Raw genomic sequence first — 14,933 nt, 5'->3', positions numbered from 1 at the left:
ACGAGTGGGACTGGTGGTGATACTGGGAGACTGAAGTGTCTAAGGAAATTGCTTGTGTGACTTGTGGTTAGCCAGTGGGGTGAAACCGAAGTCATTTTTGTCTGGAGGGTTTGGTTTGCCTTAAAGGTGGAAAAATCCCAGCCTTGGGCTGTAACTGCCCTGTTTGAGCAATTGGTCCTGAATTGGCACTCTCAGTTGGGTCCTGCCAGAACCGCATTGTCACACATGGAGTCCATGTGCACCTAGCAATCGAAGGAAAACTTGTCTGTCTTCTGAGCACACAGAGGGAATAGTGGGAAAGCATAGGAGGACTATCAGCTCCCAAGTGGTTTTGCCCGATGTCCTCATTTCAATGTGGATGGGTTACCAGCCTGAGTAAAAGCAGCATGCAGGCTTTAGCCCTGGAAAAGCCAGCTAGCCAGGTCTGAAAGCACCACTAAACTCAGGGGAGAGGGTTGTGTGTGAGGAACAGCTGTTTAAGAGCCCTGGGGTATAGACCTACCCTTGTACGGTGGAGCTGAGGTTAGAACTCAGGCATTCTAGGATCCTAGGCCTGTGCTCTGGCTATTAGACCACCTCACCAGAGACAGGCAGCAGCTTTCTATGGATACCCACATGGTATCCATCTGTTCAGACATCAGTAGCAAAACCTTTTGGCCTTCTGACCTGATGCACCTGTGCATGCTAGACTCCAGGCCAAATCTGGAATGAAGGTGCCGTACCATGACTTCACAATAGGTGCCTTTCTTTCATCTAGCACCTCATGAAGATAGACCTGCTAAGTATTTTCTGAGTTTAGTTCTGAACATCAGATCGATGACACTGCGCACAGCTCTACATTTGTCCAATTCACTCTGGGCACAGCTGTTAATGATGCTGAAAATGCCCAGTGCAGTTTCCTCTCTGGCCCTGAAATTAGAAAACGCTGTTAACAAATCCAGCGGCAGAGAAGGGTTTAATTACAGAGCGAGGGAACCCACACTGTTCCACATTCGTTTAACGTTCTGTTTCATCTTTTGCCAAAGCAATAATTATTTAAGCTACATTTCAGCTCACATCAGGGCAACAATGCATTACGTCAAGCGCGAGCTTGGTTTGTCACTTCACTGGGATTTATCGTTGCGATCCATGCTGCCACGAGGCCTGTGCTTCAAAATGCACCAGCCTTTACGCATTCTTAAGGGTAGAGCTGAAAAGTGACCGAACCCTGATTTGTAAATGCGTCACATTTAGAAAGGCCAAGTTTGGATTTATGGGCTCTCATTAGTGGTACTCACAGGTTTTCAGACTGCAGCGATGAAGTCATGAAAATGTTTCCCAATCTTGAATTTCGTATTTGCACCAATGAGTATGTAACTGTCACTTCAAGCTGAAAAGTATTCACCCGTTTAAAACATTTCAACCAGCCAGCCAGGGAGCAGAAACAGTGCTATATGATATCCACACAACATGAACAGTAGAAGCAAACAATTTACTAACACCCCCGAGGCTGAAACTTATTAATCCAAACCATTTGATGAATACTTATGAATAATCAGTACGTCAGACGCTCGTCACAGTGGGTTTGTGACATATTCGCTGATCAAAATGGGGACTAAATTACTAATGGATATTGTTCATAATGGACAATATAAGTCATAGGCGCCAACTCCGTGGGGAAGTTGGGGGGAAGGGGTGGTGTGGGGGTGGGGCCTGGGGCTGGGCAGGGGTTGAGCACCCCTGGGGAAAGGAGGAAGCCTATGCTATAAAGAATATGTCATAACCAGGATTTAAAAATCCCCTGTTGGCCCTTAGAATGAAGGCTCTAGGGTTGTCAAGAATAGAGAGCACAGCAAGTCAGTGCAAAATAGCACTTAAAGACTGAGGGCTAGAGTCACAAAATGATTTAGGCACTTAACTGCCACTTTAGGCACCTAAATCCCAGAATCAGGCCCAGCTGGGATTCACAAAGCCCCTGCTCAATTTTCTCTGAACTTGTAGGTGCCTAAACTCACTTGGCCCCTACATTTTTGCAGTAAAGGTACCTTAGGCGCCTACGTTTCACCATCTGAGCATGTGCACTGCAGCCCCATGCCAGGTGTCTGGGCAGGGCACCTAAGCCCCCGAGCAATATATGAACTGGGAAAGTGGGGTGTGGGAGTGGTGGTGGTGGTGGGGGAAATAGGCATTTCTCTGCTCCCGCATAATTTTTAGCCCAGTAGTTAGGGTACTCACAGGAGATGCAGGAGACCCCTGAGCTCAAGGAGGAGCAGTAGCAGGGGTTGGAACTAGCATCTGCCACTAGCATCTAACCACTGGGCTCCCTCAGTCTCTCCTATTGAAGCTGTCACAATGTGGATACATATTTTTTTAAACGTCATTGGAGCAGGGAAACTGGATCCTGGATCTCCCCAGTAAGTGCTTGGACCACCAGGCTAGCGTGTCAGTCACTCATTTGCTGTCTCTCTCTGACCCCAAGGCTTCTTTCATTATTTAGCCACAGTGGAACAGCTTCAACAAGGAAGCATATCCCATAGTCCAGTGGCTAGTGAACACACCTGAGAGGTGGCAGATCCCAGTTCAAATCCTGCCTCCCAGATGAGTACCCCGCCCATCAGAAGTTAGGCGGCATGACCACCACCATGGGTGGTGATGGTAAATGTGCCCAACATCAAGAGTGGGTTTGCATCTGAGAATCCCAAGCAGAGGGGGCACCAGTCTGCACCTTGGTGTCTGTCTCAGAAAGACATCCCTCTCAGCTTGGCATCTCCCAGCTCCTGGCTTAGGTGAGGAATTGGCTAGCCTGCTGGCTTTTGTGAATCCCATTCTAAGGCAACTATCTCTCCCCAGGCACTGTAGAGAGAGCCTAGGTGCCTAAACCAAGCTTTTGTGAATCCCAGTAATTTTCTGCACGGTGATGCTGAGGGTCACCACACATAAGTTTCAGTGTGACGCTAGCCCTTACCCGTTATATAGTGATTTTCATCCATGGATCTTACAAAGGAAGCGCCGTATCATTATCCCCATTTTACAGAGGGAAAAACTGAAGCAGAGAGCAGCGAAGTGACCTGTCCAACGTAACCAAGCTGATTAATGGCACAGCTGGGTATAAGATGCAGGTCTCCTAATTCCCAGTGCCCTGCCATGGTCACTGGGTCAAAGCATCTTCCAAATAAAGTGTACCATAGATCCCTTCATTATACTATAATGGAAGCTGATGTTTCTAGTAGTTAGAGCAGGCCTGCACAACTCGTAAAGCGGCGAGGGCCATATTACTCCAAAGAAAACAGCTGAGGGCTGACCCCCGCCGGCCCTGCCGACCCTCCCCCAGCGCCGCCAAGCCCTCCCCAAACACAACACCCCCCCTAGTGCTGCCCAGCATCCCTGAAATACTCCCCCCCCATCCCGCCCGCCCCACGGAAACAAACCCTCCTTCCCCAGCACTGCCTCACTGAAACATTGAACTTTGGTAATATGTTATAGCAGGCCCCTAAGGTAGTATAATTAAAGTAAAAGAAAAATGTCTTTTTGCTAGAAGTAGAATAAGATCTTTCCCCCACTTTGTAATCGATTGCCCTGTTGAATGAATGAGGTGTGACTGAGGAAGGGGTGGAAGGCAGCACCTCCAGACAGCTGCAACCCTCGGAGCCAGACCAGATGGGAGCCAGACCAGATCAGTAGAACAGGTCAGCCACTGACTCCTCGCTTGCCTCCTCAGCCCTCCTCCCCCGGCTCGCCTCCTCACCCCCTGCCACTGCCTGCCCGCCCGCTCGCCTCCTCAGCCCCCACCACTGCCAGCTCGCCCATTCGCCGCCACTGCCCGCTCGCTCGCCTCATCCCCCCCCACCCCCCTGGCTTGCCTCCTCAGCCCCCGCCACTGCCCACCCGCCCGCCTCCTCAGCCCCCCCTCCCCTGCTGCCGGCTCACTGCCCCCCCGCCACTGCCCGTCCACTCGCCCCCTCACCACTGCCCGCCCGCCTCTTCAGCCCCTCTCCCTCACCCGCTGCTTCCCTACTCACCCCCCATGGGCCACACAGTGAGCCCACGCGGGCCGCATGTTGTGCAGGACTGAATTAGAGTAAGCGATCTGAGATTAAGGCCTTGTCTAGACTAGGGGCAGCTGGGGCCGGCCTGGAGGTTGGGCCAGTGGCCTGGGGCAGCCCTAGGTCGGTCGGCTGCTCAGTGCCCTGGCTGGCAGCTTGGGGTGGGCTGGGGCAGGCGGCTGGGGCTCCTTCAGCCGTGGGGCTGAGATGGAAGCTTCAGTCTCCAGCCACAGGGAGGCTCAGAGCTCCGGTGGGGGTGGGGGGGCGCCTTGGGACTCCGGTGGGTGGGGAGGTAGGGCCTCGGGCAGCAGGGGGCGCAGGGGCTAGGCTCCCCAAAAGGGGAGGGTTCACCTGATGCCCATACCCGTCTACCTTGGAATTTTACCATCTGGTTCATCACTCCTGAAAGCATGTACCCTCCCGCAAAACACCAGCTTGCTTCAGCGCACACAGTCCACACAGTTTGCACACCAGAGACCTGCTTGGGGTAAAATAAACCAAAGGTTTATTCAATAGAAAACTCACAGTTTCAAAGCTGAAGGAGCCAGGGAAGCAAACACATACAAGTTTCACAGAAAATAAACACAAAGACACAACTTCAGGCTTTACACTTTCAAATTAGATAAAAATCCCTTTTCTAATACAAGTTACTTATGATCAGCTTCCCAGTCATAGAGGGGATCCATCCTTTCACGGTGACTGTCCCTCAGTTTCTGGATAGATTTCACTTCAGACTCTTTCCCCTTTAAAAAGGGGGTTCAGGTTTTTTTTCTTCAGTTACTATAGATATTCCAAGTGGGGAGAGCTCCCTCCTTTCTTAGTTTTCCAAGACTGGGGTTTTCTTTCCAGTATCAGGTTGTTTCAATGTTTTCCCATTAATGTTGATGGCCCATCATTTGTCTTTTCCTGGTTCCTACAATGCTAAGTGCTCTGAGCTGGTGTCATCTGCTTGAGGAGGCAACCTCTCCCTGCCTGGCTACCCACCGCCCCACTGTGAGGTGGAGCTGAGTGCTACAATGCCATTCATGAGCACAGTTTTATATACACACAAGTACATACATTCATAATCACCATCTGTATGCATATCTCGTAATGGCCATCGAGTCCAGAACATCACAAGCTTTCATAAAAGACCTTACTCAACGTATTTGTATACACAATAACACTGTATACGATCAGTTGATTCAACTGCTTATTCTTTAGGGTTCAAATCCCCTGGCCCCATTGCAATTAATGGCTAAAACTCCCCTTGACTTCAGTGGGGCCAGGATGTCACCCAGGGTTGCCATGGAAATACAGTATCATCGAGTTGGCAGTGAGCTTTGAGGCAGTTCCCTCAGGAGAATGGGACTGGCATTATGGCAGCTAAATATGATTTTGGCTGTGGGGCGGGGGAGGTTGTGTGTGTGCAGGGAGCGGGGGCGGGTCTTGCTTAGGAAGGGGGCTGCTTGAAAAAGGTGGCCTTTTGTACAGGGTTTGCTGTGTATTCAGTGTCTGGATCCCTTCCACACGTTCTGCTGACTCCCTGCGGAGCTCTGTGGAAACTTTGACCGGGGTCTGGAGCTCCTGAGCTGAATGCAAGTGAGGTTTTTCAAAGCCAACTTGGGGATTTTGCCACCCAAATCCCATTACATTTCCATGTGGCTAAATCCCCCTCAATGGTTTTGACAATCTTGAGTGCCTGCTCCCGCTCTCATGGAAGTCAGTGAAAAAATTCCCAGCGACTTTAATGGGATGGGGATCAGGCCCTGGACATGGCTGAGGTGATTTATCCCGCGTCAATTCCTCAACAGGTAGCACTGGTACATGCTGAGCAATGGGAGCTATTGTGGTTTCAAAGCACTTTAGGCTAGATGTACAAAGGGGGTTTTGGGGCCTGCCATTTTAGGCACCTAAATCCAACTTTTAGGTACCACCGACATTCTCAAAACCACCACTCAGTGGCTGCCTGATTCCCCAGATGCCTACGTTTCCACTAATGGGTATGCACACCACCACCTAAATCCCAGTGCTGCCTCAGATCTAACAAGCAGCTCGGAGCTCTAGTGCAAGCCGAAGCCCCAACAGTCCCCGACCTATCTTGCCCGAGTCTGAAGCCATGACTGGACCATGCCTAGACTTGGGCTCTGCACAAAAGAGAGGTAGGAGAGAGAGAAAGGGTCTGTGTCCTCTCAGAGTACCCAATAGCCTGGTGGTTTGGGTACCCACCAGGCATGCAAAACACCCAGATTTGGATCCTGTTCTGCCTGATTTGGTGCAGAACTTCACCCCCCAGTCCAGGGGAGTGCCCTAACCACCAAGGTATTGGGGGGAAGGGGTCTTTCCTGTTGAAGCTGTTCCACTTTGTATAAATAATTAAACATTTGAGGCTGTGGGCCTAAGTCCCATCCCTTTCCTCTGCATTTCACTCCTGGCTAGATAGGCAGAGCCCTGCTCAGATTGCTGGCTTCTGAGAATCCTTTCTTAAGTGCCTAATTCTCCCCATACAAGGCATGGGGAGCCTGGGTGCCTAGGGGTTACGCCTTGCAGCCCCTAAATACCTCTGCAAGTCTAGCCTCTTGCCTACTCACAAGTCAACTCCACTAGCCAAAAAAAAAAGGGCCTAGCTTACACCTGCAATACTATGGCTAGTGCAATCTCTGTGAATCCATTCAACATGTAGTTTGCAGGGGAGCTGGCTTGTTAATAAGGGCCCGTCTGCACACAAAAGCTGCAACTCGCTAAGTATACCAGAATAGTGGGAGCAGTAGGCAGTACAACCCTCTTATGAGGATGCAGTTATACTGGTATAAATATACATATATCACTATACCTGTTCCTGTGTGAGAAGGGGAATAAATTATAGCCGTACAAGACACATTCACACCCCTATAATGGCATCCACACTAGGGGCTGTGCTAGTATAACCATATCGTTACAAAATATCACCCCCTTCCCCAACCAACATAATTATACTGCTAGAAAAAAACGGCATGTAGACCTGGCCCTAACTGGTTGTAGTTTACAGCTCTATACATGATTTCAGGACAAGTCTGTGTGTGGATACTCTGATTTCCAATTGTCTCTCTTATTTCAATGTAAATGAAGTCTATCTTTTTCTGACCTAAGAAACAGGACTCTCTTAACAGCAGTATCCACTGAAATGAAGGTGTGAATAAAAGCCGATTTAGTATTTTTTGCTCACCAGTGAGTTGAAATAGTCACAAGCTTCAGACTGTAAATAAAATGCAAGTACAATATATTATGGGTATGAAATGTACATGGCTTAAACTGATTCAAGATGCTTAATTTAGCTCATAGATCTGGATTACACATAAAGTTGCACATGATTAAGTAAAAGTGTGATCCTCCCCCTCGCCCCATCATCATGACGGAGCGGCACCTGGGCTACATCTGAGCAGCACTGCAACGCTGGGCACCAGGCCGCAATGCTCAGAGCGGGGAGCTGAGCCCAAAGCCCCAACACGCCTGTGGGATAGGAGCCACCGCTGTGGGGTGAGTGTGGAGGAGGCTTGCAAGCCCCCCTTCTCCCCTAAGACTCCTTCCTTCCCTGCAAACAGGACCCACCCCACCCCCTAGGCCTCCCATGTGACCCTTTGATGCACTCTGGGGACTCAGTTTTGGGTCATGCCCCCTGAGTTGAGAAACCCTGTCTTAAAGGACTTTACAAACATTAGTGGAGCCTCACAATACCTTCCACCAACATTATTCTCCACCTTGCCAATCGGGAATTTCAGGCACAGAGAGGCTGTGGCTTATGCAGCATCAGGTAGCAAGTCAGTAGGAGGGTGAGCACAGAAGTCCAACTCCCAGTCCCCTTGAGACCTCCCTGCATTGTGTAGCATCTCCCTCCTTTTCCCTCTCTGTCACCACACACAGTGCTGAGCGTCAGGCATGCAACAGTCTTATGCAAAGCAGGGGAGAGTGCTCTGTAGTGCTGTGCTCTGCAACGACAGTAATGCACAGGATTACAGAGCAAAGATAGATTTTACTGGCAAGATGAAAGGAAACTGCATCTTCAATAATGTACTTGGGTAGTTTGGAGGGAGCCAGGTTGGTGGTATCAGTGCAGTCAGAAAATCCCACCATCTGTTCCTGGGAATCTTGCTGGCTCCGCTGTCCAGCCAGAAAGACCACAGGGGGCTCCATTTTCTCATTAAAAAGGGACAGTGGATACTCAGTGGTGTCTAGACCAGGGTGAAAGGTTAAAACACAGTAATCCCTGGAACATGTTAAACTGATCTTCCCTGGAAAAAAAGAAAGAAAATCAATACAACTGTAACTGAGGTAGGCGAAGAGACATTGCTCTGTGTGTGTGTGAATTTAATAACTGCAGAATCGGACTGAATACCTTGTCTTCTGTGCATGTTACTAACGATGCTTTGGGTCGGCAGTTCTCATTGTGATCATCTCTGCCCCCCTGGATAACACAGGTCACACACCTTCCCTTTTCTGATCTTTCAGGAAAAACATCCAGTCTTGATTTTAAAATTGCCAGTGATGGAGAATCCACCATGACCCTTGATAACTTGTTCCAATGGTTAATTACCTGCACTGTTAGACATTTACGCCTTATTTCCAGTCTGAATTTGTCTAGCTTCAACTTCCAGCCATTAGATTGTTAATCCATTTTTCTGCTAGACTGAAGAGCCCATTATTAAATATTTGTTCCCCATTTAGGTACTTATAAACTATGATCAAGTCACCTCTTAGCCTTCTTTTTGATAAACTAAATAGATTCAGCTCTTTGAGTCTATCACTATAAGGCAGGTTTTCTAATCCTTTAATCATTCTCATGGTTCTTCTTCGAACTCTAATTTATCAACATCCTTCTTGAACTGTGGACAACAGAGCTAGATGCAGTATTTTCCATTAGCAGCCACACCAGTGCCAAAAACAGAGATAAAATAACCTCTTTACTCCTACTAGATATTCCCCCATTTATGCATCCTAGCTCTTTTGGTCACAGCGTTGCACTGGGAGCTCACGTTTAGCTGATTATCCTAGAAGCAGTGACTCTGAAAAAGATTTGGGGGTGGTGGTGGATGGAGTCCCCCATTGGGTAAGTATGGCCCACATTGCTTGTTCCTAGATATATATAGTTACATTTAGTCCTATTAAAATGCATATTGTTTGCGTGCTACCAGCTTATCATGCAATCTAGATTGTTCTGTATCAGGGACCTGTCTTCTTCCTTATTTACCACGCTGACAAGATTTGTTTCATCTCCAATTTTTATCAGTGATGATGTTATGTTTTCTTCCAGGTCACTGATAAAAACATTAAATAGCATTAGCACAAGAACTGGGGTCACTGTGGGACCCCAGTGGAAACACACCTGCTTGATAGTGATTCCCCTTTTTACAACTACATTTTGAAACCTATCGCTTAACCAGCTTTTAATGTATTTAATGTGTGCCACATTAATTTGATATTGTTTTATTTTTTTAATCAAAATGTCGAGCGGTACAAACTCAAAAGCTTTACACAAATCTAAGTGTAATGTATCACCACTATTACCTTTATCAACCAAATTTATAATCTCACCAAAAAAGGGGATATCAAGTTAGTTTGACAGTTTCTATTTTCTATAAACCCACATTGACTGGCATTAATTATATTACCACCCCTTTACGTCTTTATTAATCGAGTCCCCTATCAGCTGCTGCATTCTCTTACCCAGGATTGATGTCAGACCAACAGGTCTGTAACTACTCAGGTCATCTTGTTTACTCCTTTTAAATATTGGCACAAAATTAACTTTCTTCCAGTCTTTTGGAACGTTCTCAGTGTTATTAGACTTATTGAAAATCAACATTAATGGTCAAGTGAGCTCTTCAACCAGCTCTTTTAAAACTCTTGGATGCAATTATCCAGACCTATGGATTTCAAAATGTCTAACTTTAGTAGTTGCTTCTCCTGAGATACTAATGGAATGGAAAGAGTGTTAGCATAATAGGATATGACTATGTCCCGTTTTGTTCCCAAATACAGAACTGAAATATGTATTGAACCCTTCTGCCTTTTCTGCATTAAGGTTAACTGGCTGCCCTGTAGGGAATCAGCAGTATTGGATAAGCCGTGGGTGCTGAATTATTTTGTGTGAGGGGGGCTGTTACTTTTTTGTAGAGCTGAGACATGAAATATGTGAGGAACACAAATACTACAAAAACAAAAACAACCCTCCCTCCCCGCAAAACGTGGCAAAATAAGGAGTCAATGGAAGTTTCTAAACATTGATTTCAATATTTATTCTGTGATTAATATCACAATTCACCATAATAGTTGCACTATTTTTCATCCATTTTGATGAAACCATAATATAATAAAAATGATAGTTTCAGCAAGTGAGGTTTTGCATATATTAAAATGCAGACTTTTACAACAGCAACAAAAATGTGCAAACCCCTTTTCTCCCCAAAGTAACAAAACAAAACAAAACCTTATACTGAGGTATTTAGTCATGCTATCAATTTCAACAGTCGCAGGGGAAAAGAGAATCTAATGGATATCGCTTTGGATGCCCCTGCACTGTTTCTTCGTGGGGAACGGGATCAGATCAGTAGCAGAGTCAGAAGACTGGGCCTGATCCAGTGCCTACTGAAGCCAAATACAGTCTTTGCATTGACTTCAGTGGGCATTGGATGGACTCTCAGGGCCCAATTTTGTTCTCATTGAAGCCAACGGCAAAACTCTAACGACTTTAATGGGAGGATCCAGCCTTCTAAAGCCTGATCATGTGAAATGGCGAGCACTCTCCATTTTCCATTCTGAGCCCTCTGCATGGCACAGGATTGGGGCCTTAGAGAGGAGTACATGACAGGGCGATAATGGATCAGACATGCAGCACAGCCTGCTGTAACAAACAATAAAGGAAGGAAGAATGAATCCCTCCTTTAAATTTCTAACCAGGCAGGTATTCTTTTTCTTCCATACTTAGTTCCAAGCTCGACAAAATAAACATCTTAGCAGACCACCAAAACTGATACCACATATCAAGAGAGAGATGGTGAAATGTCAGGCTTTAAACATTTATTACGCAGATGATGTATTTTATAGCATACAGTGGTTCTGGATGTTCTATAAACAAAACTGAATTGCCATGAAGAGTGATCTCCCTTAACAGTCTAGGAAAAGCAGAAAATGACGTTTTTCTCCCCTAGTACAAATAGCTAGTCTCTTCCCCCCCAAAAAAATATTTTTCCTTTTCTCTTTTTTAAAAAAGCGCCTAGTTTAACAAATCTGATAAATGATTAAATTTTCAAACACAATAAATACATTTAAAAAAATCATTGTTAGCGTGACTGTGTTCTGAAGGAAACCACAACTCCCTTTGCTTTTGACACTGGACTTGGAAAGCTTTAGTGTTATTTCTCCTGGAGATCACAAAAGGATGGGATAACAGCTTAGTGGAAAGAACAAAATTAGTATAAATCCACAGAACGCCCGGAGGGGGAATAAAAACCAAGTTTAAGATTCTGAGACTTCTAAGTGAGAGGTGTTTGTAAAAATAAGGCGAAGCTTGTGAACAAAAATAAACCATAGGGGCTTCTATCAATTTTCCTTTCAAACTCATCCATCACGCCAAGAATAGATACAAAGTAGTCTCCTTCAGGGGGAAGGGGAGACCCAAGCATATCACTTACTTCACTACTCTCCCCTCTTTGTGTTTCACCTTTTCTATAAATGATGTCTTCTCCAAACAGTGGTGAAATCCCTCGTGGGAAACCACACAAGTCACTTTGTGGAGAACTAAAACCTTCAATTCGGAACTAATTTCACTAGGAACCAGTCTAATCACATGCCATATAGACTCTGGGCAGATGGCTAACCACTTTGTAGTGGAAGACTCCACAAATCTGTTCTTCATTTGAGCTTCTCCCTCCCCCTTCATCCTCTCAGTAAATTTAGTTACTGTAACACTGAGAAAACGTTCTTTGCCTGTGCAGCTTCATCTCAGGGATTTCCCAACAGTATCACTGCTTTTCTCCACCTATATCCTCAAACCGCAGGTGAGAAGATATCTTCTCAGGGCACAGGGCGGGACAAATTTAATGACCTATGGATGAAGGGCCAGATCCTGAGCTGGTGTGAACTGAGATAGCTTGTGATGCTACTCCAACTCACATCAGCTGAAGATCTGACCCGACATATCTGAGCCCTGGTCTACACGGAGGACCGGAGGGTGTGTGTGTGTGGGGGGGAATCGATCTAAGTTACACAACTTCAGCTACGTGAATAATGTAGCTGAAGTCAACGTACTTAGATCGACTTACTGTGGTGTCTTCACCTTGGTGAGTCGACTGCTGACGCTCCCCTGTCAACTCTGCCTGCACCTCTCGCAGTGCTGTAGTACAGGAGTTGATGGGAGAGCGCTTGGGGGTCGATTTATCGTGTCTAGACTAGACGCGATAAATCGATCCCTTCTGGATCGATCGCTGCCCGCCAATCCAGTGGGTAGTGTAGACATACCCTAACTGGACTTCCCGCCCCCTCCCTCCACTGATTTAATTTTAAAGGAACAATTTTTGAAATCTACGTTTATTGAGAACACAAAGGTTGAAACTGGGCAAAGCTAATGAAGAAACATAAATGGTAACTCATGTTCCTTCAAAAGGTAACTCAGTGCACACTAAGGCTATGTCTACACTAGAGAGTTTACAGCAGCAGAGCTGTCCTGATGCATCTGCGCCGCTGTAAGAACTCTCGTGTAGCCACTCTATGCCCACGGGAGAGAGCTCTCCTGTTGACATAATTAAACTACCCCCAACAAGCAGCGGTAGCTATGTCGGCAGGAGAAGCTGTCCCACCGACAGCACAGTACACTCTACCACTTATGCCAGTGAAACGTATGTCGCTCAGGGGTGTGTTTTTTCCACATCTCTGAGTGACAAAAGTTTGCTGACATAAGTGCTAGTGTAGACATGGCCTTAATAATTACAGGCTCTGGCGGCTATAAAGAATAGAAACAACAAACAAACTCACTTGGATTTTTGTACTTGACCTTACCATGAATTGGTGAAAATATTAAAAACAGAGATGGTTTTACAGTGCTGATTTATAGACATTTCTAGTGAACCTATAATATTGGTTCTAGCTGTATCTTGGCACCACTGCTTCTGCTGGACACTTTCCACCACAGAGCATCTTATAGAATGCATGTTATTTACACCAGTGGTACTGATGATGCTTTCACATTCATATAGTGGACAGTCTCTCACTATTGAGAAACCTGGAAACATAAACTGGTGACCACTCTTAGATGGAGAAAAATGCTATTTTGTCCTGTTTCTTTCATTCCTTAGCAATGCTGTTCAGGGGTAGCAATGTCATAGGTAAAGTTTATTGTTATCAATGGACTTTCAAAAGATATGATTGATGGTGTGTATAGTTCCAGGGGAAAAAATACATTTTCAGTCAACATTTAGATTCATGGGTACCCATGGAACAATCAAAATTTCAAATTACAAAGCAGTTAATGGCGGAATGAACACACTTTAATTGTCAGATACAAATCACGAATCATTGAAAGATGGATTTCACATCACGAGAAGTTCTTAGACACTGTCCAAAAAAGGCTAGGGGAAAATTTCAGGGCTACAGAACAAAGTAACAGGCCAAATCCATTAAACCTGAATATCTGGGTACAGGACTGCAGCTAGAAGGCAACCTCTAGTAAAGGAAAACTATGAATAAACCCTCATGGCTGGCGGTGGAGAAGCATTTGAACAGAATTACTGTCATGTGGCTTGGCTTTGCTTCTTGGTGCTCCAAGAAAATTCCCAGTGATTAGGTGAAAATTCAAGTCTTAGAAATGCAATTTCCAATTCTTCTCTGGGTTCTTCTTTTTCCCTTCCTTTGATACATTCAGAGGTCAATTTTGAAATGTTGCAGACTATACTGGGTGAAAGACAGGAGCCACAGAAGCTGGCATGTATACTGGGAAGGCTGGGAACAGGAGCTGGAGATCGTGGTTATTGGAGGGCTCAATTCAATCATTCACACATTTCCCCATATGGCCTGTATTTTAGGGGCTGTTTTCATTTAAAAAAAAAACAACCCCAAAAATAAAACAAAAAAATCACTTTTAAATTCTTTGTTCAAGTCTGAAAAAGTAGCAGCAGCACGTGGATATAGTAAGCTGCTTAAATAATTATTCTGATTGGCTGTGGACGTTCTAAAGCAATCAAATAATCAACTGTGGATAACCCACGTATCACATTACATCAACCTTGAACATTTTTGTTTTCCATCTTTAGCATTGTCTTAAAATGGGGGTGAGTAGAGTTTGTGTTCAGGTTGGTAAAATTTCATGACAATTCTGTGAGACTGCACTGAATCCAGTCTTAAGCAGCTGCTTCTTTCACACCCCAAGGGGCAAGGCATCAGAGGGCAAACACCTTAAGGAGGGTTTAGATTCAAAGGCTACAGCCCTGAACCTTATAACACTGTTGGGCTTTGTTGTTCTATGAAGTCCAATCTCTCACGGATATTCACTATAAAATATTTCTGCCCCTACTGTGACACAGTTTTCTCACAGACAACCTAATGCTGAGGTACTGCAAGTGTCAGTCTTCAGAGAGCTAACCCCTTGTCATCCCTAGACTGTTTCTGGAACTAGAAATCAGTCTTTCCAGAGAAGTCCAGTGCATTAGGCAATGTTTTACAGCTGAATCAAGGTCTTCTCTTTCTTTCCTGGACACGGTACTGTTGAGGATTCTGTTTCCTGCTGTTTTCTCTTGCTTTGTATGCACCTTAGAAAACAGCAGGAAACAGAGAAGTTTCGAATAACTGTGAACCACAAAACAAATCTTCTCTCCTCTTGTGGTATTTTCTTTGTTGGAAATTTTTGCCCTCAAACTTGGCTTCCTGCAAATAATTTCCCCCCAAGTAATGGAGAAATCTGGTTCT

This window comes from Mauremys reevesii, linkage group 6, assembly GCF_016161935.1.
Source record: "Mauremys reevesii isolate NIE-2019 linkage group 6, ASM1616193v1, whole genome shotgun sequence".
In the NCBI taxonomy this organism is placed as follows: Eukaryota; Metazoa; Chordata; order Testudines; family Geoemydidae; genus Mauremys; species Mauremys reevesii.
Note: the sequence above shows the minus strand (reverse complement) of the source record.